The sequence below is a fragment of the Hemiscyllium ocellatum genome, chromosome 30 (assembly GCF_020745735.1).
Source record: "Hemiscyllium ocellatum isolate sHemOce1 chromosome 30, sHemOce1.pat.X.cur, whole genome shotgun sequence".
NCBI lineage: Eukaryota > Metazoa > Chordata > Chondrichthyes > Orectolobiformes > Hemiscylliidae > Hemiscyllium > Hemiscyllium ocellatum.
Window position 1 is genome coordinate 2,414,194 of NC_083430.1, and position 26,397 is coordinate 2,440,590.

Here is a 26,397-nt window from a genome sequence, read left to right on the forward strand (position 1 = left end):
TCATCAGGACTCAAGGACTTATTTATTTAATACTTTTTAAGCTGAACAACACCTCTTCCTTTTTAATAGCAACGTGGCTGAGGATTTCGGCACTCCCTGCCCTGAAATCATTATCCACCAAGTCTTTCTCTTTGGTGAATACCGACACAAAGTATGTATTGCACCTACTTCTTCTGGCTCCACACATAGATTTCCTCCTTTGTCCTTGAGGGGGCTAACCTGTCCCTGGTTCCCTCTTGCTTTTTATATCCATATAAAATGCCTTGGAATTCTCCTTAATCCTGTTTGAACAAATAAAATTTACAGCCCAGGAACAGGCCCTTTGAACCTCCAAGCCTGAGCCGATCCAAATGTACTGTCTATACCTGTTGGTCAATTCCTAAGCACCTGTATCCCTGTGCTCCCCACATACTCATGCATCTGTCCAGATGCATCTTAAATTAATCTACCGTGCCTGCCTCTACTACCTCTGCTGACAACGCATTCCAGACCCCCACCATCCTCTGTGTGAAGTACTTGCCACGTGTATCCCCCTTAAACTTTCTACCTCTCACCTTGAAAGCGTGACCTCTCGTTATTGATTCCTTCACCCTGGGAAAAAGCTTGTCTCTATCCATCCTGTCTATACCCTTCTTGATTTTGTAAACCTCAATCAGGTCCCTCCCCAATCTCCTTTTTTATAGTGAAAGCAAACCTAACCTACTCAACCTCTCTTCATAGCTAGAACCTTCCATACCAGGCAACATCCTTATAAACCTCTGCACCCTTTCCAAAGCGTCCACATCCTTCTGGTAATGTGGCGACCAAAACTGGACACAGTATTCTAAATGTGGCTGAACCAATGTCTTGAATAATTTTAACATGACTTGCCAGCTCTTATACTCAATGCCCCATCCGATGAAGCAAGCATACTGTATGCCTTCTTGACCACTCTATCCACTTGTGCAATGGATCTGAACTCCCGGATGTCTCTGCTCATCAACCTTTCCCAAGGCGCTTCTGTTTACCGTATAATTCACTCTAGAATTAGACTTCCCAAAATGCATCACCTCACATTTACCTGGATTAAACTCCATCTGCCACTTCTCCGTCCAACTCTCCAGTCTATCTATATTCTCCTGTATTCTTTGACAGTCCCCTATGCTTTCTGCTACTCCACCAATCTTCGTGTCATCTGTAAACTTACCGATCAGACCAACAATGCCCTCTTCCAGATCATTTATGTATATTACAAACAACAGTGGCCCCAGTGGAACACCACTGATCACCATTCTCCATTTCAAGAAACTCCCTTCAACTACTAATCTCTATCTCCTGTTGCTCAACCAGTTCTTTATCCATCTAGCTAGAACATCCTGCACACTATATGAATTCACGTTCTCCATTAGTTTACCACAGGGAACCTTACCAAACGCCTTCATAAAGTCCATGTATATGACCTCTATAACCCTTACTTCATTTATCAACTTGGTCACTTCCTGAAAGAATTCTATTAAGTTGGTAAGGCACAATCTCCCCCCACTACAAAACCAATTTGCCTATCACTGGTAAGCCCATTTATTTCCAAATATGAATAGATTTTATCCCTCAGTACCTTCTCCAGCAACTTTCGCACCACTGGCATCAGGCTCACTGGTCTGTAGTTACCTGGAATATCCCTACTACACTTCTTGTACAGGGGGAAACAACATGAGTAACCCTTCAGTCCTCCGGCACGTCACGTGTGTTTAAGGATGCTACAAAGATATCTGTCCGGGTCCCAGCTATTTCCGCTCTCACCTCCCACAGCAACGTGGGATAGATCCCATCCGGTCCTCGGGATTTTTCCACTTTAGCCAACCCAACGCATCTTCCCTCCTTATATCAATGTGATCCAGAGCAAACAAACTTTTAGCTGTGATCTCAGCATTCATCACCTCTCGTTTCTCAGTGAACACTGATGCAAAGTAATCATTGAGAACCTCACCCATTTATCAGGTTCGACACACAACCTTCCTTCCTTATCCTTTAGTGGTCCAACTCTTTCTCTGGTTCCCCTCTTGCTTCTTATACAAGAATAAAAGGCCTTTGGATTCTCCTTAATTCTGCTCGCTAAAGTTATTTCATGACCCCTTTTAGCCCGCTTGATACCTCGTTTAAGATTTGTCCTACTCTTCGAATATTTCTCCAAGGCGCATTCTGTTCTAAGCTGCCTGCATCTTATGTACGCTTCCCTTTTCCTCTTGCTAGTCGCACGATTTCTCCTGTCATCCACAGTTCATGAATTTTGCCTTTCCTATCTCTTGTTTTCAAAGGGACATGCTATTCTGCACTATCTTCAACCTATCTTTGAAAGCCTCCCACATAACAAGTGTGGACTTACTTCAAATAGCTGTGTCCTAACCACATTTCCCAGCTCCTGCCTAATTTTGATACAGTTGGCCTTGGCCCAGTTTAGTACTTGTCCCTTGGGACCACTCTCATCTTTGTCTACGAGTATTCTAAAACCTACAGAATTATGGTCGTTAATCCCAAAGAAGTCACCCACTGCAACTTCTACAACCTGGCCTGGCTCATTCCCCAACACCAGGTCCAGCTGTTAACTGTTTGTTAACAACTTTTCATGACCCTTTTAGCCTTTCTAATTTCTTTGTTTACGTTCTTTCCTACTCGGGGCAGCATGGTGCTGCTATCTCACAGCACCAGAGACCCGGGTTCAATTCCAGGAGTTTGCACAATCTCCCCGTGCCTGCATGGGTTTCTGCCGAGTGCTTTGGTTTCCTCGCACAATCCAAACATGTGAAGATTAGGTAAATTGCCCATAGTGTTCAGGATATGTATGTAAATTACATTAGTCAGGAGTAATTATAGGATAATAGGGTAGGGGAATGGGTCTGGGTGGGTTACTATTCAGATGGTCGTTCGTACATAACTTGCCATACCTATTCATTTTGTCCTGAACACTTATTAACTGACGTTTGAAATACTCCCATATGTTGGATGTAGATTTACCCTTAAACGGCCACCTCCAATCAAAATTCTCCAGTTCCTGCCAATCATATTGTTGGTGGTTGCCTTCCCCTAATTTAATACCTTCACCCAAGAACTGCTGTTATCCCTATCAATGTAACGGTGTTGGCTGTGTCCTGCAGTGTATAGGGTTTGCTGGTGAACAGTAAACAGGTTATTTCTATCTAATGAGCTGGTGTTAGTAGGAGTGCCAATAGTGTCACTGCTAAACCCACAATCATTTACAATTGCTATCAATGACTTAGACAAAGAAAACAATTGTAATGTCTCCTGGTTCACTGAGAAGACCACGCTGAATGGGAGAGAAAGCCGTGGGGAAGACCAAAGAAACTGTAAATAGATATTGATAGGTTCACTGAATGGGCAGGCAATTGGCAGGTAGAATAAAGTATGGAGAAATATCCATGCGCAGAGATCCAAACTAACTTGGTGAATGATTAAAATATGTGTGCCCTGCCCAGTCTGGACCCAGTGAGTTTTATTGCTGGGGAGAACATTTTTCTGACTGCATATTATAACATTGCAACGTGAGGTACTGAGTGTGACAGAATTCTCTGTAACAGAGATCATCATGTCGTCCACATTGCTGCCTATATTGTGTGAGGTATACAGTATTTAAAACATTCTAGGAAAAAGTGAGGACTGCAGATGCTGGACATCAGGGCTGAAAATGTGTTGCTGGAAAAGCGCAGCAGATCAGGCAGCATCCAAGGAGCAGGAGAATTGACGTTTCGGGCATGAGCCTGAAGAAGGGCTCATGCCCAAAACGTCGATTCTCCTGCTCCTTGGATGCTGCCTGACCTGCTGCGCTTTTCCAGCAACATATTTTCAGTATTTAAAACATTGCCCAGAGGAAATATAATGTAATGAAATGCAATTCATGTCTGTCAAAGAATAGGAAAAACAGAATAGTTGGTTTAAAATGGTGAGAAATTATTAAACATTATTGTCCAGAGGGGTTTATGGTATCAGAAATTTAACATGATTGTGGAGCTAGTCATGAGGAGGACAAATTGTCAGTTATTTCCAGCAGATTGTAAGAGGAATATGAGGAAGTCTCAGTGAGTTTTGAGAAGATTTGTAGCTCAGGTTGAGGTTTTGGATGTAGGTTTACTTGCTGAGCTGAAAGGTTCATTTCCAGATGTTTCGTTACCTTACTAGGTAACATCTTCAGTGGACCTCATGCGAAGCAATACTGAAAATTCCTGCTTTCTATTTATATGTTTGGGTTTCTTTGGGTTGGTGATGTCATTTCCTGTGGTGAAGTCGTGTGGCCATTCCAACCGGAACTCTATCAACATGCACATCGAGTTAGGCCCCATCTACCACCCTCTGAGGAAAGGAACAGGAAGTGACTTCAGGGTGTGATTTGAACATAGAACAGTACAGCACAGAACAGGCCCTTCAGCCCACAATGTTGTGCCGACCACTGATCCTCATGTATGCACCCTCAAATTTCTGTGACCATATGCATGCCCAGGAGTCTCTTAAATGTCCCCAATGACCCTGTCTCCACAACTGCTGCTGGCAATGCATTCCATGCTCTCACAACTCTCTGTGTAAAGAACCCGCCTCTGACATTCCCTCTATACTTTCTTCCAACCAGCTTAAAACTATGACCCCTCCTGTTAGTCATTTCTGCCCTGGGAAATAGTCTCTGGCTATCAACTCCAACTATGCCTCTCATTATCTTGCATACCTGAATTAGGTCCCCTCTTCTTCTCCTTTTCTCTAATGAAAAAAGTCCGAGCTCAGTCAACCTTTCCTCATAAGATAAGCCCTCCAGTCCAGGCAGCATCCTGGTAAACCTCCTCTGAACCCTCTCCAAAGCATCCACATCTTTCTTATAATAGGGCGACCAGAACTGGACGCAGTATTCCAAGTGCGGTCTAACCAAAGTTTTATAGAGCTTTAACAAGATCTCACGACTCTTAAACTCAATCGCCCTGTTAATGAAAGCCAAAACACCATATGCTTTCTTAACAACCCTGTCCACTTGGGTGGCCATTTTAAGGGGTCTGTGTACTTGTACCCCAAGATCCCTCTGTTCCTCCACACTGCCAAGAATCCTATCCTTAATCCTGTACTCAGCTTTCAAATTCGACCTTCCAAAATGCATCACCTTGCATTTATTCAGATTGAACTCCATCTGCCACCTCTCAGCCCATCTCTGCATCCTGTCAATGTCCCGTTGCAGCCTACAACAGCCCTCTATACTGTCAACGATGCCTCCAATCTTTGTGTCATCTGCAAACTTGCTGACCCATCCTTCAATCCCCTCATCCAAGTCATTAATAAGAATTACAAACAATAGAGGCCCAAGGACAGAGCCCTGTGGAACACCGCTCACCACAGACTTCCAGGCAGAATATTTTCCTTCTACTACCACTCGCTGTCTTCTGTTGGCCAGCCAATTCTGTATCCAGACAGCTATGTTCCCCTGGATCCCATTCCTCCTGACCTTCTGAATGAGCCTACTATGGAGAACCTTATCAAATGCCTTGCTGAAGTCCATATACACCACATCCACAGCTCGACCCTCATCAACTTTTCTAGTCACATCCTCAAAGAACTCGATAAGGTTTGTGAGGCATGACCTGCCCCTCACAAAGCCGTGTTGACTGCATTTAATTAAGCCATGCTCTTCCAGATGGTCATAAATCTTATCCTTCAGAATCCTTTCTAACACCTTGCAGGCGGCAGACGTGAGACTGACTGGTCTGTAATTGCCGGGGATTTCCCTATTTCCTTTCTTGAAGAGAGGAATTACACTTGCCTCTCTCCAGTCCTCAGGTACGACTCCAGTGGAGAGCGAGGATGAAAGGATCTTCGCAAGTGGTGAAGCAATTACATTTCTCGTTTCCCAAAGCAGCCAAAGACAAATCCAGTCCGGGCCTGGCGACTTGTCAATCTTAATGTTTGACAAAATTTTCAGCACATCAGCTTCCTCTATCTCTATCCATTCCAGCATGCACACCTTCTCTTCAAAGGTTTCATTCACTATAAAGTTTGTTTCTTTTGTAAAGACAGAAGCAAAAAACTTATTTAGGGCTTCCCCTACCTCCTCAGACTCCACACACAAATTCCCTATGCTATCCCTGATCAGCCCTACTCTTTCTTTGACCATTCTCTTATTCCTCACATAAGTGTAAAATGCCTTTGTGTTCTCCCTAATCTGTTCTGCCCAAGCCTTTCTCGTGCCCCCTCCTGGCTCTCTTCAGCCCGTTTTTAAGCTCCTTCCACGCCTGCCTGTAATCCTTTGGAGCTGAGCTTGACCCTAGCTTCTTCCATCTTACGTAAGCTACCTTTTTCCTTTAGACGAGAAGCTCCACCGCTCTCGTCATCCAAGGTTCCTTTATCTTACCACTTCTTGCCTGTCTCAGGGGGACATATTTATTCATCACTTGCAACAACTGTTCCTTAAACAGTCTCCATATGTCTATAGTGCCTTTACCATGGAATAATTGCTCCCAATCCATGCTTCCTAACTTATGTCCAATCACATCATAGTTTCCTCTTCCCCAATTAAATATCCTCCCATTTTGCCTAATCCTCTCCTTCTCCATATATATATAGAATGTGAGGCAGTTGTGGTCACTATCACCAAAATGCTCTCCCACCACAAGATCTCATACCTGCCCTGGCTCGTTTCCGAGCACTAAGTCTAGAATGGCCTCTCCCCTCATCAGCCTGTCAACATACTGAGTTAGGAAACCCTCCTGAACACACCTTACAAAAACAGCTCCATTCAAATCTTCTGCTCAAAGGAGGTTCCAATCAACATTGGGAAAGTTAAAGTCACCCATTACAACAACCCTACTACGTCCACACTTTTCCAAAATCTGCCGACCTATGCTTTCTTCCATCTCCCTGCTGCTATTGGGGGGCCTGTAGTAAACCCCTAAAGAGGTGACTGCTCCCTTACTGTTCCTAATTTCCACCCATACTGAATCGGTAGGCAGATCTTCCTCGATAATGGAAGCTTCTGTAGCTGTGATACCCTCTCTGATTAGTAGTGCTACACCCCCTCTTCTTTTTCCCCCCTCCCTATTCTTTTTAAATGCTCTAAACCCTGGAACATCCAGGAACAATTCCTGCCCCTGAGAAACCCATGTTTCTGTTATGGCCACAACATCATAGCACCAGGTACTTATCCATGCTCTAAGTTTCGTCACTTTTATTCCTGATACTCCTTGCGTTAAAGCAAACACATTTTAACTGATACCTTGTTTCCTTGCCAGGGAAATCCTTCCGCCTAGCTGGTCTACCTCTTGCCTCATCTGCATCATCTCTCACCTCTGGTGTACAGTTCAGGTTCCCAGCCCCATGCCATACTAGTTTAAACCCTCTCAAACTACTCGAGCAAACCTTCCACCAAGGACATTGGCCCCCTTCCAGTTCAGATGCAACCCCAGGTGAGACCTGTACAAGTAGAGTCACTACCCAATCTTCCGATCCGCCCCATCCCACCCCACCCCACCCCACCCCACTCTGGATAGGTGACTGTATTGCTCTTGAAGACAAACAGAAAGCTCTCATCTCTCTCATGTCTATTTCACTGGAATTTTGAGTTTTCTTTTAATTGGCCATCAAGAATAAGGAAGTCTTGCTGTGACTGTTTTACTGAGACAGCATCAAGAATGCTGTGGACCATTTTAATCCTCAGACCGACTGTAAACATCTTTTGCCTTTACACTCCTAAAGTCTGCTACTGTTCTCTTCCCTGCTTACTCCAGTGTCAATTTTTGTATCATCTGCAAATTTTGGAAAGATCTCCTGTTTTATGGCGTTTGATATGCAGTAAAGCTGTCTCGAAAGTGTCTGCATCAAACACTCTTGGACAGGTACAACATGGCTTAGTTATAGAGTAAGCTGCCTCTACATTTGATGTTAGCACGAACAGATATTTCCTTTTCAGATATAGACAAGCAAGAAAATCTGGGAACTTGACAGTCAATGCTATTGCATCATTTGTTCACTGTCAATGTCATTTTCATTCTGCCCCTTTATCCTAGAATTCTGCATGTGCGCTGTTTTCTATCAAAATTCAGAACACATGTTTGCAGTGTTCCAGATTAACAACACTAGAGCACGTACAGGATTGAAAGTAAAGCTTTCCCTAAACTGTGTGTGTCTAAAATTCTAGACTAGGTAGAGAACAGGTAGGCAGGATCAGCATGGGAAGCTCTCGCAATGATGGTACAGTCAAAGGTGTCAAGGACAGGCGTAATCCGAGCAGAGATGCAGAGTAAAACTCACATACCCCCCAAAACACAGACATGGACAATATAAAGGCACAATCCTGAACTCCCAAAAGGATCAAAATATAACTGGCTTAACATTCTCAGCAGGAACTGACCCCTTCGACGAATTCATGGTCTTTGTTTGATTCTCTCTGTACTGATTCTCGGCAAGATTTCTGGTTCTTAACATCGACATGAACAGTTTGCCTAATACCATGTATCATGTGCTCCCAAACACAGTCTCTGATACCTGTCCGGTGTGTAATACAGGGAGAAGTGAATGTGAGCCTGACTCACTTGTGTGAATGTCCTGTGTTAAATCTGATCTCTAGGCAATGTTTAATATTTCAAATATTCAAGCATCTCCATTTACTCTTTGTCCTATCGAAATTCCCACGACAATGATATCAAAGAGAAATACTGCTTCTGTAATATACTCGATAACCAGCGCATGAACAATCCAGGATTTGATACAGACTAAATATCCTTCGACACTATTCATATCAAATGCTCACAGGACAGGTATAGTATGAGGTTAGGAACAGAGTGGGGGATCCCCTCTACATTATTCCAATCAAGTGCCTGGCCACAGGTGTCAAATTCCTTCACCACACTGTCCAATGACTGTAGATCTGTCTCTGAATTTCGAATCATCATTTGGGGAGCTATTCAACTCGGTGAACCCTCACAGCTCTCTTTCTCTATTGTCTCTCCTTTTTAGTCTCTCTCTCTCTGTTTGTCTCTTCATGAAATCATGAGGAGAATGGATACGATAAGTAGATAAGTTCTTTTCCCTGGGGTAGGAGTGTCCAGAACTACAGGGCATAGGTTTTGGGTGAGAGGGGATAGATTTAAAAGAAACCTGCAGGGCAACTTTTTCACACGGAGGTTGGAGCACGTATGGAATGAGCTGCCAGAGGAAACGATGGAGGCTAGTCCAATTACAACAGTTAAAAGTCATCTGAATGGGTATATGAATAGGAAAGGTGTAGAGGGTTATGGAGCATGTGCTGACAAATGGGGCTAGATTAATTTTGGTTATCTGGTCAGCATAGATGAATTGGACTGAAGGATCTGTGTCTGCGCCTATGTCTATGACTTTATGACTCTGCCTCTCGCTTCTCTATCTGCCTTCTCACTTCTGGTTGTTTTCTGAGAATATATTACAAATTTATAATTTAAGTCAGACTCTGTAGTTAGTGAAACAGTGTTTGCTGTGTCTGGAGGAGGTTTGAGGATTGACTGGGGGTCAGTAAGCTGGTTAATTTCCAGTTTGGACAGCTTGTTTTATTGGGGTTCCAGAAAGGTCGCTGCAAAAGCCACAGCCATTTTGAATTGTTGTCAATGATTCAGACGGACAGAATAAGTGTAATGTCTCCAAGATCACTGATAAGATCATGTTGGGTAGGAGTGAAAGCTGTGGGGATGACCAAAGAGGTTGCAATCAGATATGGACAGGTTTACTTGAGTGGGCAGGGAATTGGCAGGTGGAATATAATTTGGAGAAATGTAGGACATGGTAGGCTGTTCTGGAAGGTTAGATTGCATGGAAGCCAGGGGGACCTGGCAAATTGAATACACAATTGGCTTGATGGGAAGAATGCTTGTCAGACTAGAGGCCTGTGACTAGTCACATACCTTAGGGGTTGGTGCTGGGGCCATTACTATGTATCTATATCTATATCAATGATTTGGATGAGAATGTACAAGGCAGTTTTAGTAAGTTTGTTGATGACACTAAAATAGGAGGTATCGTGGGCAGTGAGGAAAGTTGTCAGAAATTTCAGCAGTTCCTTGATCAGCTGGGGAAGTGGGCTGAGAAATGACAAATGGAGCTTAATGTAGAGAACTGTTAGGTATTGTATTTTGGAAACTCAAATCAAGGTAGGTGTTTCATGGTGAATGGTAGGGCCTTAAGAAGTGTAATAGGACCCTAGAATTCAGGTTCACAGTTCTCTGAGTGTGGAGTCACAGGTGGACAGGACAGTGAAGAAGGCCTTTGACACACTGGCCTTCATCAGTCAGACCACTGAGTTGGGAAGTTATGTTGCAGTTATACAGGATGTTGGTGAGACCACACTTGGAATATTATGTTCAGTTTTGGTCACCTTGCTATAGGAAGGATATCACTGAACTGGAAAGAGTGCCAAAGAAATTTATGATAATGTTTTCAGGACTCAATGGTTTGAGTTACAGATTGGGTAAGCTTTTTTTCTTTTGAGTATAGGAGACTGAGGGGGCTCTTATAGAAGTGTATAAGAGCATGAGAGACACGGATTGTGTAAATGCACTCAGGGTGGGCAAATGTTTCCCACGGTTGGGGAATTGAGGACTAGAGAGCACCAGTTTAAGGTTAGAGGGGAAAGAATAAAAGGGAATCTGCGGGGCAGCCTTTTTACCCAGAGGGTGTTACGCACACACCTACACGCACACACACACACACAGTAGTTAAGACAGGTACATTAACAACATTTAAAAGACATTAGGACTAATACAGGGACAGGAAAGGTTTAGAGGACTAGGGGCCAAGTGCAGAGAAATGGGGTTCGCATGGATGGACATTTTGCTCAGCAAGGACCAGTTTGGGCCAAAGGGCCTGTCTCTGTGCTGTAGGACTCTATGACTCTGTGTGCAGCTGAGATTTCCAAACTAACTCACCGTCGTACTAAAATATCCGTTCTATGCCCATGCTTCCAGACTGAAAGAGGCTTTGTCCCTGAGGAAGGATTGTCATCTGACTGGGTATTTTAAGAATACAACATGGAGGTACTAAGTGTAACAGAATTCGCTACATCCCATCACATCATATACTCTGCTATCTGTATTGTGGGAGATATATTTAAAACAGTCAGTGGAAATATGAAAGTGATTTATGTCTGAAGGTGGAATAGAAAAAGAAAACGTAATATTTGGGTTTACTGTGGTGAGAAATTATTAAACATATTGTCCAAGGTTACGTTTTGGTATCGGAAATTTAATAATGTAGAGCCCACACATAAGAAGACAAATGATACATTGCCACGTATTACCAGGGGATTGTTTTCGAAACAAGTGTAAATCTTGATATGCATCTCAGTCGTCAGATTTTCCATTTCACTCAAAATGTTAATATCCCATTGGAGCTCCTCCTTCACACACTTAGACATACATTCACAAACACACAATCATTCTCTCATACACAGGTACACGATTAATCTTTCATATACACAGAAACACACAAAATCTCTTGCACAGACATGCTCACAAATGCAAGCACTCTGTCATGCATTCACACGTGTGCACATATTCTCTCTCTCACACACACACACACACACACACACACACACACACACACACACACACACACACTTGTCGTTCATTACAACTACACCAGCTGATAGAATCACCCAGTCTTACACCTACCTCTCACACACACTCCAAGGCAATCTCTCACTCAATTAAACTCAGACCCTAACCCTTATTTGTTCTCTATTACACTCCCTCACAATCACATGCATGCCCTCAGAATTCCATTTCCCCAGTTCCTATGCACTCTCACTCCTTCACACGGATCTATGGGCCCAGAAAGTTTGTTTATTTGCAAATCATTTTCTTTTTTTTAGACAGTAGAACATTGGAAGCCACAGTGTGTCAGAGTGGTATTTGATGTTGTCCTGTTCTAGGGCTAAAGCAAGCATGATCCAGTTTAAAAATGTGATAGATTCTGAACAATTCCACACCAATGCAATTCAGTGGCTGAGCTAGCATGTGACATTTTGTAATTTCCTATCACTCTGCATGTTTGAAATTTAGGAAGTTAACAGACACTGCTGAAATCTTTAATTGAGTCAAGGTAGTAGCCTTAAACAGATTCTGGAACTTGCTGACAGAACACCTGACCCAAACTAAATAGACAGAAGTGGGTACTGCAGATGCTGGAGATTAGAGTGGTGCTGGAAAAGCAAGCAGGTCAGGCAGCATCCGAGGAGCAGGAAAATCGATGTTTCGGGCAAAAGCCCTTTATCAGAATTTCTTTGTTTAACATTGTACCATTTAGTTTATATTGTCCTGCCTCAGTCCAAACAGAATCAGTTCATATCACGTTGTGGTTCATCTTCAGGAGGCTGAGATGGACAAACTGTTAGGTGCGTTTTAATCTGCAAGGCCAGAATGAATGATTCAGAAGGTGTCAGTCAAGTCAGTTAGCCATTTTAAGTGTGTTTACGGCAGCCATTTCATGTCAGCACAGCATTGACATTGACTTCATAAATAGACAAAGGCAAGGAAGATTGGGAACTTGGGAGTCCATGACAATTTGAATGCATCGTCGACTCACTAGAATGCTAGCTGGACAGCAAGGGATCAGTGACAAGGGAGTGAGACTACACAAACCTAGGATTGTATTCCTGAAGGATTGGAGGGAATGAAAATTTTTGAGACACTGGAAACTGCTGAGATTGATTAATCAAAAAGCTTCTTGCTGCTTCCGGATCTCGGACTAGGATCCTCACCTAAAAATCTAACAATACTCTGAAATCCTTTCAACAGTAAATTGAAGGAACAAAGCCTCGCATTTCTATACATGTGAGGTTACCAGGTGAGGATGACAGAATTCCTCTCCAAAAGAGCATTTTTAAGTCAAGTTGCTTTTTCCAACAATCTAGGAGTTATGAGCTCTGTGGAGTTATTTCACCAAAATCCGGCTCTTTTCCCCTACTAATGCCAGGTGGCCTGACTCCCCCATCCCCCTAGCAATGGCTGTCAGCCCCACTCCTGTTCCCCTAGGAAAGCCCAACAGCCTGACTTTCCTCTGTTTCCCTACTCATTTCCCCTAGTAATAGCCAGTAGATCCTACACATTGTTCCCCGAGAAATAGTTTGACCCCTACCCCTCTATTCCCCTAGCAGCACACAGTGGTCTGCTGCCTCAGCAATGGCCTATGCACCACCCTCATTCTGTTCTCTATGAACAACAAGTGGACCCACTCCCAGGCTTTTCCCCTAACAACAGCCTGTAGTTCATCAGTGTCCTGAGCATTGGACTGCAGACCCACTCCCACTCTGATCCCCTAGCAGCACTCACTGGCCAAATCCCAAGCTATTCCCCAAGCAACAGCCTGCTACAGCACACCCAGTCTGTTCTCTTGACAATAGGCTTAGGATTCAAACACATTCTGTTTCCTAGCAATGGTCTGCGGTCCTTTCCTTCACTGTTCCCCAACAATGCCCCTGAACCCACCAGCCACATTGTTTTCCTAACAGCATCTTATGGTCCCACGCCCACTCTGTTACCCAAGCAACAATCTGTGAACTCACCTGCACATTGTTCACCTGGCAATAGGCAGTGATCCCAAGTCACATTGTTCCCCAAGAAACGCCAGGTGGAAGAAACCTCAGATTAATTCACAAAGCAATGGCCTGGAGCTCCACTCCCACACAACTTTCCCCGAGCAATGACGTTGAACCTAATTGCCACAGTGTTTCCCTGCAAATACTAGTGGTATTACACTCATGCTGTTCTCCTAGCAACAATTGGTTTTCTTATCCCACACTATTCCCTAAGCAATGGCATGTGATTCCACTCTACTCTGTTTTCCAAGCAATAGAAGGTGAGAGTGGGTTTGACGAAGAGAGGTATGGAGAGTATGAGGGAAGTGTGACAGAGGGCGATTGGGAGGTAAAGAAAATGCAAGATGGAGAGACAGTGTAGGAGAATGGGACTGGGGTGGGTTAGGACAATGAAAAAGTGAGAAAAAGGGAGAAGAGACAGAGGGATATTGCAAGAGTGGAAGGGTGACATGGAGACTCAGGGCACAAGAGAGAGAGATGAATTGGAGTGATCCAGAGGTGAAAGCAAGGACAAGAATGACTTAAACCCAACTCTGAGCTTGGCTCTGGTCCCCTCCACTTCCCTGAGGACCTGGACTTGGGGCTGAGTCTCTCTCTCCAACTTAGAATGTTGTTTGTCTTTGTGTTGGAGAAGCTATTTTGCTGCATGGTACTTTTAAATGTACATTTATATTATTGACAAATTGAAGTGATAGATACATCAATGGAATGGTACCTTTTCTCACTGGCCCCTGAGTCGAGAAAAACATTGAAATGTGTCCCTGCAACTCCCTGTGGGATAAAGTTGGACAAACCAGCACTACCTTCAGTCTGTTACCATAGCGACAGGCTGCTTCATTGCTGAAACATTGATCTGAAATGGGAAAATCCTGGAAGGTTTGTTTAATGAGTGAATATGATTGATTGAGGAATTTGGATAAAGGAATATTTCAGCACGTTCTTCAGCTGCTATCTGAACTTAGTCTGCATCACAGCATAAATCGCAGTGTTTGTACAGCAGCTAAGGAGCTGCAGCATGAAGCCCAAACACATCAGAAGCCAATCTAGATGAGCGGACTCATATCCAAAGCACGACATCCGGTTCCATGTAGAACACAACATTAACATTGACCAAAACAGGATGAAATTTGCAGAGGTTGCAAACAGTAAAATGATGGATTTCTTTCTGATTTTGCATTTCTGTGTCACACTGAGCATCTCCATTGATGTGAGCCTGGAGTCTCCTGTGGCTCTGCTGGTCACTAAAATGTGTCTGACGGTGAAAACATTGAGCAGCAGAATCAGGAGAAATGGGAGAGCCGGGGTTAGAATGTGGTTGAGGAACTTGATTGTGACCGAAGTTTGAGAGAATTGAACATCACCTTCTCCCAAACAAAAGCAGGGGTTGATCCACAGCTTATACTGACCTGAGAGCATAAAACACCAGAACATGTTCTTTAATCAGCTCAGCACAGTCACTGTTCCCAGAACTACAGCTACTGTTTTCTCACTGCAGTATTTACTTTTCAGCCTCTGGCAACAAATAGCCACAAATCGTTCAAAGGTGAAAGTGAAGGTGATCCAGACAGAACAGTCAGTTGCTGCATAAGCAGGACGGTGTGGATATTACACATGGGGATGGACTCCAGGAGATAAAATAGCACATCTTTAGACTGTGGGAGGAAACCCATGCAGACACAGGGAGAATGTATAAAATCCACACAGACAGTCGCCTGAGGCTGGAGTCAAACCTGGGACCCTGGTGCTGTGAGGCAGCAGTGCTAACCACTGAGCCACCATGCTGCCCATGGTGTTGTGTGATTTTTAACTTTGTACACCCCAAGCCAACACTGGCACCTCTAAATCATGACCTCAATCCAACTGGTAACTTTGCCTCTAAGTTGATTTGTTTGTTTATCTTCCTCACATCTAACTTGGTGACAAACTTCATCCTGCTTTATAAAGATTGTAGATTGTCTCTGTTAGTCAGATGTTACCTAGGGGCCATGGCAATGGCAAACCTACTGAGACACATTCTCATTGTTTCTCGGACGCAGTCTTATTTCTCCTTAATCAATTTTAATGGTCATCTTACTTCATGCCCAAAAATTAATTCAAATAGACTGAATTTGGTCGATTCATTTGGTGCATCTCTGATCGCAAAATGTACAAATGAAACTCCCCTATCCCAATCATCTGAATAATCCTGACTATAAGCCCTCAATATGGTCTTTAGTGTTGATGTCATCTCTCTCGTGCTCCCTGTGATTCCGGATGGTACGCAGTAGATTTGAATTGCTTTTTTCCCAAGTTATTCATGACCTCCTTGAATAGTTTGGATGTGCAAGTTTGCTCCTTGATCTGACTGGATCTCTATTGGCAATCCGTATCTCATAAAAATATTTAAGTAATTCTTTTACAACCTTTTTGCTGTGATATTGCATAATGGGATTGCCTCTGAAAACCTAGTCGACATATCCATTATTGTTAATAAATACTTATTTCCACTTTTTGTTTGAAATGGGGGACCTGCGTAATCAATCGACGTTTCGGGCATGAGCCCTTCTTCAGGAAACGTGGATTATCCTGCTCCTTGGATGCTGCCTGACCTGCTGCGCTTTTCCAGCAACATATTTTCAGCTCTGATCTCCAGCATCTGCAGTCCTCACTTTCTCCCCGACCTACGTAATCAATCGACTCTTGTGAAAGGTTCCTCAAATGCTGGAATTGGTACTAAAGGTGCAGGTTTTATTACCTCCTGTGGTTCTCCGATTAGTCAATATGTTTGACATGTCTGGCAAAATTCAACTACATCTTTGTGTAGTCCAGGCCAGTAAAAATGTCTTTGTATCTTAGCCTGTATTTTCCTCATCCCTAAATGTCATGCGCAGCCCCTCCTTCCTATAGTCTAGATTAGAGTGGTGCTGGAAAAGCATAGCAGGTCAGGCAATCTGCAGTCATTGTTTTTACTCTCCTTCCTATACGCTACTGTCAAAACAATTGGATAAATCTCTGCCCATTTCTTATCTGCTTGAATGCGGGATGGTCTCCATTTCCTCATAAAGACATCATTTGTGAAGTAATAACACACAGGAAGGCATTCACTCTCCTTTCTCTGTATATGCTTTTTGATATTACTGTTTTAAGTTTTCATCTTTCTGCTGTAACTCGATCAGCTTAGCAGAGTTAAAGATACTTGCATGCTTACCCGTTGGCTTCTTCTCTGTCCCACTTATCTGATCAAAAATCATCTCCTTACCTAAGACCATAAGACATAGAAGTGGAAGTAAGGCCATTCGGCCCATCGAGTCCACTCCGCCATTCAATCATGGCTGATGGGCATTTCAACTCCACTTACCCGCATTCTTCCCGTAGCCCTTAATTCCTCGTGACATCAAGAATCTATCAATCTCTGCCTTGAAGACATCTAGCGTCCCGGCCTCCACTGCACTCAGCGGCAATGAATTCCACAGGCTCACCACTCTCTGGCTGAAGAAATATCTCCGCATTTCTGTTCTGAATTGACCCCCTCTAATTTGAAGGCTGTGTCCACGGGTCCTAGTCTCCCCGCCTAACGGAAAAAATGTTCTAGCGTCCACCCTTTCCAAGCCATGTATTATCTTGTAAGTCTCCCCTTAATCTTCTAACTCCAATGAATACAATCCCAGGATCCTCAGCCGTTCCTCATACGTTAGACCAGCCATTCCAGGGATCATCCGTGTGAATCTCCGCTGGACACGCTCCAGTGCCAGTATGTCCTTCCTGAGGTGTGGGGACCAAAACTGGACACAGTACTCCAAATGGCGCCTAACCAGAGCTTTATAAAGTCTCAGTATCACAACAGTGCTTTTATATTCCAACCCTCTTGAGGTAAGTGACAACATTGCATTCGCTTTCTTAATCACGGACTCAACCTGCATGTTTACCTTTAGAGAATCCTCAACTAGCACTCCCAGATCCCTTTGTACTTTGGCTTTACGAATTTTCTCACCGTTTAGAAAGTAGTCTATGCTTTTATTCTTTTGCCAAAGTGCAAGACCTCGCATTTGCTCACGTTGAATTCCATCAGCCATTTCCTGGACCACTCTCCCAAACTGTCTAGACCCTTCTGGAGCCTCCCCACTTCCTCAGTACTACCTGCCTGTCCACCTAACTTCGTATCATCTGCAAACTGTGCCTTTTGATCTCTCCTGCTTCGACTTGTGCCTCTGTGATCTTATGACCACACAATCTGGGAAAATTCCTGAATAAATATCTTTCATTTCTTCAGTTGCCTGTGCATCCACTAGCTTTTCAACCAGAGTAAACAGCTCACGGTGAATCGTCTATATTGCTTGCAAGGACAAGCTGTATTCCTGGAGCTCAGAGTTTGTCCAATACTCCTACCACAAATTCTCCACTCTTCTCTGGAGTACTCTAGCCTCACTTTACATAATTGCATTTTTGTTTCACCATGAATTCTGTTACTAGTACCTTTTATGGCATTCGTCTCTCTTTTGATGGTGATGCCAATACCTCAGGACACCGACCTACAAGTTTCATTTGGATCAATAAAATCCACATTGCCGCTGGCCACTGCATTTGTTTAGCCACCTTTCAAAGGAGATGAGAAAGACTTCCACATCCTTCTCATCAAATTTAGGCAATGCTTGAACATGCTTAAATAGTTTCTCGCTCGACTACCAGAGGCTTGCTCCTCCTCACTAAGCCTATCTTCAGCCTTTATCTCTAGCCTTTTAAGCTGACTTTCCTTTTTAAGTGTCAGTTTTTGAAGTTCAAAAGCTCTCTCTTTTTCTTTCTCTTCTGCTGCTCTTTTTCCCTCTCTTCTACTGCTCTTTCTTTTTCCCTCTCTGCTGTTCTCTCTTCTTCCCTCTCTTCTGCTGCTTGCTATAATTCCCTCTCTTCTGCTACTCTCTCTTTTCCCCTCTCTTCTGCTGCTCTCTTTTCCCTTCTCTTCTGTTTTTAATCAGAACTCAAACTGTTTCATTTCTGCTGCCTTTCCTCATCTCTCACCTCAAACTAAAAACTGCTTCATTTGCCATCTCTATAGATTCTGATGTTTTCTCTAGCAAGTTTAAATGTTGAGTTACTGCTGTAATTGTCTCTCCTTTCCTCACAGAAGCAGGCAGTTCCAACCCCAGTTTGTCTGCTAATTGCTGCAGCTTGGCCTTATTCACCTTTTGCAAACCTTCCAAAGTCACCGCATCTATTTGCAGAATACTTTTGGCGATTGAAACAGCTATTACTATTCCAACCAAATCAACATCTGAAATAAAGTCACTAGGACTTACCACACATTGTTTAAAACCCCGGACAAGTCCCCAGTGTTTTGGACCAGACCAGACCACTCAAAACATTCTTCAGCAAGCAACCCAGACTATAACTTTGCAATTTGTTTCGGTGAGTGTACTTTCAAAATTACCTGGACTAAGGTAGCTAGGATGACTACCAGGTTTTAAAACAGTCAAAACTTTATTCACAAAATTACACAATTGAACACAAAGAGCAGAATAAAGAACCCCTACAGAACTCAATCTGTCCAAGCTAGACTTAATCATGCTGTTCCGAATATCCACAACAGTCCCAATAAGCAAAGCCTCTTGAAACACAGTTAAAAAAAGGAACAAATACTTACAGGTTGAAGTTAGAAGGGCAGAAGCAGAGAGAGAGAGAGATTGTTTTCATACAGCTCACTGTTGAGTTCCCAACTAGTTCTAAACTGAACTGCTCAGCTGGAGAGCTGACCACTCCCCTTTTATTATGCAGGACACTTCTAAAACATGACCACTTTGGCCTGAAATCTATCTGTTTACACATAAAACAAAAAGGTTTCTTAATACCCTTTAATCTCTATACCAAACCAGTCTAATTGACACCAGGAGCGTTTATGTCCCCTCTGAAAGAAACGCAGGACACGGTATCCATGAGAAAAGGAACAGCTTTTAGAAGAAAGGAACCAGCTTTGTGACACTTACCAATTTACTACCATAAACTACAATTTTCTTCCTTTGTTTTGCTTTCAATCATCTGCGTCTGATTCTTTAAAAGTGTCCCAAATCTGGTGTACACTCATGTTCACCAATTTGAATTCTCAATTTGTGGTTGAATACTCTCCTTGACAGACTTTGTGAACTATGGGTTGTTCATCATCTTATCAAGTCCTTCCTTTTGATCAGAATCAATAGTTGCTGTGCATTAGGAAATGTCTGCTTAACTGTCTGTTCCTGTACACCCATTGACTTTTTCATATTCTGCTTTCGCCAAGATGTGAGACGTCAATTCACAATTTAGATTCCTGGTTCTTTTCAATCAGTCGGGGTAACCTCTTGCTCAATGTGGGAGTTCAGGGACAGCTGATGTCCCTGATTCATTCATAAGCAGAAAGCGTGTCAAACTGCAGCACGTTAGGTTGCATGACGACTCTGAAGCTGCAGATGAAGCTGCAGAGCATACGCGTAGCTGAGGGGCTCTAATGCAACGAGGGGTACGTCGGGTTCCAAAAGATCAATTGTGTTAGGGAATTCTATAGTCCGAGGTACAGACGGACGTTTCTGTGGACAGCAGCGAAAAAGCAGAATGGTGTGTTGCTTCCCCAGTGCCAGGATCAAGGGTGTCTCAGAGAGGGTGCAGAACAGAAACAGTGAGGGCAAGCAGGGACAAGATAAGACTAATAAATTAAACTGCATTTATTTCAATGCAAGGGGCCTAACAGAGAAGGCAGATGAACTCAGGGCATGGTTAGGAACATGGGACTGGGATATCATAGCAATTACAGAAACATGGCTCAGGGATAGGCAGGATTGGCAGCTTAATGTTGCAGGATACAAATGCTACAGGAAGGATAGAAAGGGAGGCAAGTGGGAGGAAGTGGCATTTTTGATAAGGGATAGCATTACAGCTGTGCTGAGGGAAGATATTCGTGGAAATACATGCAGGAAAGTTATTTGGGTGGAACTGAGAAATTAGAAAGGGATGATCAACTTATTGGGATTGTATTATAGACCCCTTAATAGTCAGAGGGAAATTGAGAAACAAACTTTTAAGGTGATCTCAGCTATCTGTAAGAATAATACAGTCGTTATGGTAGGGGATTTTAACTTTTCAAACATCAACTGGGACTGCCATAGTGTTAAGGGTTTAGATGGAGAGGAATTTGTTAAGTGTGTAAAAGACAATTTTCTGATTCAGTATGTGGATATACCTACTAGAGAAGGTGCAAAACTTAACCACTCTTGGGAAATAAGGCAGGGCAGGTGACTGAGGTGTCAGTGGGGGAGCACATTGGGGCCAGCAACCATAACTCTAGAAGATTTTAAATAATGATGGAAAAGGATAGACCAGATCTAAAAGTTGAAGTTCTAAATTGGAGAAAGGCCAAATTTGACAGTATTTGACAAGAACTTTCAAAAGCTGATAGGGAGCAGATATTCGCAGGTAAAGGGACAGCTAGAAAATGGGAAGCCTTCAGAAATGAGATAATGAGAATCCAGAGAAAGTATATTCCTGTTAAGGTAAGGGAAAGGCTGGTAGGTATAGGGAATGCTGGATGACTAAAGAAATTGAGGGTTTGGTTAAGAAAAAGATGGAAGCATATGAAAGGTGTGGACAGGATAGATCAAGTCAATCCTTAGAAGAGTATAAAGGAAGTAGGAGTAGACTTAAGAGGGAAATCAGGAGTGAAATAAGGTGACATGAGATAGCTTTGGCAAATAGAATTAAGGAGAATCCAAAGGGTTTTTACAAATACATTAAGGATAAAAGAGTAACTAGGGTTAGAATAGGGCCCCTCAAAGATCAGCAAGGTGGTCTTAATGTGGAGCTGCAGAAAATGGGGGAGATACTAAATGAGTATTTTGCATCAGTATTTACGATGGAAAAGGAAATGAAAGATATAGACTGTAGGAAAATAGATGGCGACATCTTGCAAAATGTCCATATTACAGAGGAGGAAGTGCTGGATGTCTTGAAATGGATAAAGGTGGATAAATCCCCAGGACCTGATCAGGTGTATCCTAGAACTCTATGGGAAGCTAGAGAAGTGATTGCTGGGCCTCTTGATGAGATATTTGTATCATCGATAGTCACACGTGAGGTGACAGAAGACTGGAGTTGGCTAACGTGGTGCCATTGTTTAAGAAGGGAGGTAAAGACAAGCCAGGGAACTGTAGACCAGTGAGCCTGATGTCAGTGGTGAGCAAGTTGTTGGAGGGAATCCAGAGGGACAGGATGCACATGTATTTGGAAAGGCAAGGACGGATTAGGGATAGTCAACATGGCTTTGTGCGGGGGAAATCATGTCTCACAAACTTGATTGAGTTTTTTGAGGAAGTAACAAAGAGGGTTGATGAGAGCAGAGCGGTAGATGTGATCTATATGGACTTCAGTAAGGCGTTCAACTAAGTTCCCCATGGGAGACTGATTAGCAAGGTTAGATCTCACGGAATACAGGGATTATTAGTCATTTGGATACAGAACTGGCTCAAAGATAGAAGACAGAGGGTGGTGGTGGAGAGTTGTTTTTCAGACTGGAGGTCTGTGACCAGTGTAGTGCCACAAGGTTCGGTGCTAGGCCCTCTAATTTTTGTCATTTACATAAATTATTTGGATGCAAGCATAAGAGGTACAGTTAGTAAGTTTGCAGATGACACCAAAATTGGAGGTGTAGTGGACAGCGAAGAGGGTTACCTCAGATTACAACAGGATCTTGACCAGATGGGCCAATGGGCTGAGAAGTGGCAGATGAAGTTTAATTCAGATAAATGCGACGTGCTGCATTTTGGGAAAGCAGGACTTATACACTTAGTGGTAAAGTCCTAAGGAGTGTTGCTGAACAAAGAGACCTTGGAGTGCAGGTTCATAGCTCCTTGAAAGTGGAGTCGCAGGTAGATAGGATAGTGAAGAAAGCGTTTGGTATGCTTTCCTTTATTGGTCAGAGTATTGAGTACAGGAGTTGGGAGGTCATGTTGCAGCTGCAAAGGACATTGGTTAGGCCACTGGAATATTGTGTACAATTCTGGTCTCCTTCCTAACATAAAGGTGTTGTGAAAAGTGAAAGGGTTCAGAAAAGACTTAAAGGATGTTGCCAGGGTTGGAGGATTTCAGCTATTGGGAGAGGCTGAACAGGCTGGGGCTGTTTTCCCTGGAGGCTGAGGGGTGACCTTATAGAGGTTTACAAAATTATGAGGGGCATGTATAGGGTAAACAGGCAAAGTCTTTTCCCTGGGGTCAGGGAGTCCAGAACTCTAGTTTAGGGCATAGGTTTAGGATGAGAGGGGAAAAATATAAAAGAGACCTAAAGGGCAACGTTTTCACACAGAGGATGGTACGTGTATGGAATGAGCTGGTACAATTGCAACATTTGATTAGCTTACTTACTGTGTGGAAAGAGGCACTTTGGCCCAACAAGGCCACACCGACCTGCCGAAGCGCAACCCACCACCGACCTGCCGAAGCGCAACCCACCCTACATTTACCCGTTCACCTAACACTAGAGGCAATTTAGCATGGCCAATTCACCTAACCTGCACATTTTTGGACTGTGGGAGGAAACCGGAGCACCCGGAGGAAACCCACGCAGACACAGGGAGAATGTGCAAACTCCATACAGACAGTTGACCAATGCGGGAATTGAACCCGGGTCTATGGCGCTGTGAGGCAGCAGTGCTAACCACTGGGCCACAGACCGCCGTGCTGCCCCGTGGTATTACACAGGGATCCACGCTGGCACCACTGTTGCTTATGGTATAAACGATTTGGAGGAAGGTATAGGTGGCCTGATTAGCCAGTTTGCAGATGACAGTAAGATTGGTGGACTAGCAGATAGTGAAGGGCACTGTCAGTCAATACATCAGAATATAGATAGCATTGAGAGTTGGGCAGAGAAATGGCAGATAGAGTTCAAATGGGGAAATGTGAGATGATGCATTTTGGAAGATCCAATTCAAGAGCAAACTATGCAGTAAGTGGGAAAGACCTGGGGAAAATTGATGTTCAGAGAGATCTCGGTGTTCAGGTCCATTATTTCCTGAAGGTGGCAACGCAGGCATGCTTTCCTTCATCAGACAAGGGTATTGAGTACAAGAGTTTGCAGGTCATGTTACAGTTGTACAAGACTTTGGTTCAGCCACATTTAGAATACTGTGTACAATTCTGGTCGCCACATCACCAAAAGGATGTGGATGCTTTGGAGAGGGTACAAAGGATGCTCACCGCGATGTTGCCTGGTATGAAGGGTGCTAGCTGTGAAGAGAGGATGAGTGGGCTAGGATGATTTTAATTAGAAAGACAGAAGTTGAGGGGGGACCTGACTGAGGTCTACAAAATCATAAGAGGTATAGACAGGATGGATAGCAAGAAGGTTTTTCCTAGAGTGGGGGGACTCAATTACTAGGAGTCATGAGTTCAGAGTGAGAGGGGAATAGTTTAAGGGAGCTATGCATGGAAAGGTCTTTACGCAGAGGTGGTGGGTGCCTGGAATGCATTGTCAGCAGAGGTGGTGAGGTGGGCATATTAGCATCATTTAAGATGTATCATGCAGGGAGCAGAGGGATACTGACCCTTAGAAAATAGGTGGCAGGTTTAGATAGAGGATCAGGATCGGTGCAGGTTCAGAGGGCTGAAGGAACTGTTCCTGTGCTGTCATTGTCTTTGTTCTTTGTTCCGCATGTGGCTGAACACTTGAACAGCTGAGAGTGACTCAATTTTCCCAGTTTCCCCGTAACTATAATTTCTATTTGATGTTATCCCATTCCTTTGGGAAGTCTCTGACATGATCTCCTTTTCCCTTAAACGAGGAATATTCTGGTGGACATGGCCTCCAGTTCTGACTGACCCATTCCTGTGCTTCTGCCCCCCTTTCCTCAAGAAAGATAGAAATCCCCTTGTTCTCACTTCCCACTGGACTAGGATCTCCATTTGAAAAACTCCGCTCCATCACTTCCACAACCTCCAACACAGCAGCACCATCAAATACATTGTCCCCTCCCGTCACTGTCAGCATTTAACAGGGACCGTTCCCTCTGTGACACCCTCCATTTTCCCCACTCCATGTTGGATGGGGGTGGGGGGGGTGGGAGGGGTGTGCCACTTCCTCACTCCCACGTGGCATCTTCCCATGCAACTGCAGAAGCTGCAACACTTGCCCATTCACCTCTTCCCTCCTCACTTTCAAAGACCCCAAATACACCTTCCAGATGAAGCAGCATTTCACTTGTACCCTTTCAATTCACTCTCCTGTCATTGCTGCTCACAATACTGTCTCATTTACATTGGCAAGACCAAACAGAAACTGTTTTGAGGAATACTTCCACTCTGTCTATAGAAATATCCCTAACTTTCTCATGCTTCCCATTTCAATAAGCTATCTTGCTCTCATGCTAATATTTCAGTCCTGGGCTGCCGCAGTGTTCCAATGAAGCACAACCCAAGCTCACTTTACCCTTTTTTATGTTACAGCCTGAAGGAGTTAGTGTTCAATTCCATAACTTCACAGTCTGACCCCATTATGACTGTTATCCATTTTTCATGCATTTCCCTCCTGGTCTCTCTATGACCTTGCCTTGTTTGTGTTTTGTTCATCTTGCACTCAATGGAGATAATCCATTTTTCTCACTCCTTATTTTGCACCCATTTTACATCTGTTTCACTTTCACCATAATGAAAAGGCTTTTTGTCTTTTACATTGCATCTGTTTCCTGTTTTCCCCTCCTCCACCTTTTTAATCCTTTTCGATTCTGAACAGGTGTCACACTGGATTTGAAATGCTAACTCTGTTTCTCTCTGTCCGTAGATACTTGCATACCTGCTGAGTTTCTGCAGAAATGAATAGACACAGAGAAATTTTTCAATAAAACAAAGCGCTATGGATACTGAAAATCTGAAACAGGAACAAGAATTGCTGTAGAAATTGGGAGCTTTGAAGAAGAGTCACTGGACCCAAAAGATTAATTCTGATTTCACTCTACAGTTGCTGCCAGCTGAGACATGTAAAACAAGGCTTTCTCCAGCATGTTCTGTTTTTGAACAAGTTTCGAAAATGCATGTCTAAGCTGTTCAAACACCCCGTACAACATGGGAGTGCTACACATTGGGAAATAACTGGTGGCAGCACTGGCACTGAAGAGCTGTTAATCATGGTCAGTGAGAGAAACAGAAGGAAACACATTTGCTTTAAACAGAAGATGGCAGTGCTAAGAATGCAGAACTTGGAGCTGTGGAGGAACCCTCAGAAAAATGAGAATATGGAAATGGAAATTTTCCCACATCAGAAACCAGAGTACAGGGGTAATGGGAGAATGGATCTTGGTGTGAATTGGGGATAGGCAGCAGAATTGAATTGCAGATATTGCAGCTCAAACTAGGCATTTGTGTGGTGCTGTAGACCACAGCAGCAGCAGAAGCAGATTTGTATTCAACTACAATGTGTTACTTGTTGCCCTGGACAATCCCTTGGTCTCCCATTACTATCAAGCTGTTCAGTGTTCAGTGATGAGTGTGTACCTAAAACTAATGACAATCCATTAAAGCAACTGCATTTGACTCCTTGCATTCTGAATAACAGAACTAATATATTATAGAGAGGGTGAAATGATCCCAAAACCAATGGATCAGATTCACATCTTGCACTCCTGCCACATTCAGTTATATCTGGTGATGGACTATTTAACAGCTCAGGAAGGAGAGGACTCCACAAATATCTCCTCCTAATTAATAAAACAGCCATGTACATCAGTGCAAAACACAAGGATGCGGTATTCACACCATCCTCAGTGAAGTGCTGCATCTATGATCCACCTCACCCCATGATGTCCACAGAATCACAGCTTTTGCCATTTATTCAA

The 26,397-nt window shown here is 43.5% G+C and overlaps 1 protein-coding gene across 2 annotated transcripts in view; it reads left to right on the forward strand.

Annotated features, from left to right (window-relative positions):
* LOC132829996 (gastrula zinc finger protein XlCGF8.2DB-like) overlaps nucleotides 1-26,081 on the forward strand; it is a 74,094-nt gene extending 48,013 nt beyond the window's left edge. For both annotated transcript variants that reach the window (XM_060847449.1, XM_060847450.1), the window contains exon 4: nucleotides 25,347-26,081. The gene's annotated coding sequence lies outside the window, so the exon portion shown is untranslated. The remainder of the gene's footprint in view (nucleotides 1-25,346) is intronic.
* Nucleotides 26,082-26,397: the final 316 nt, after the last annotated feature.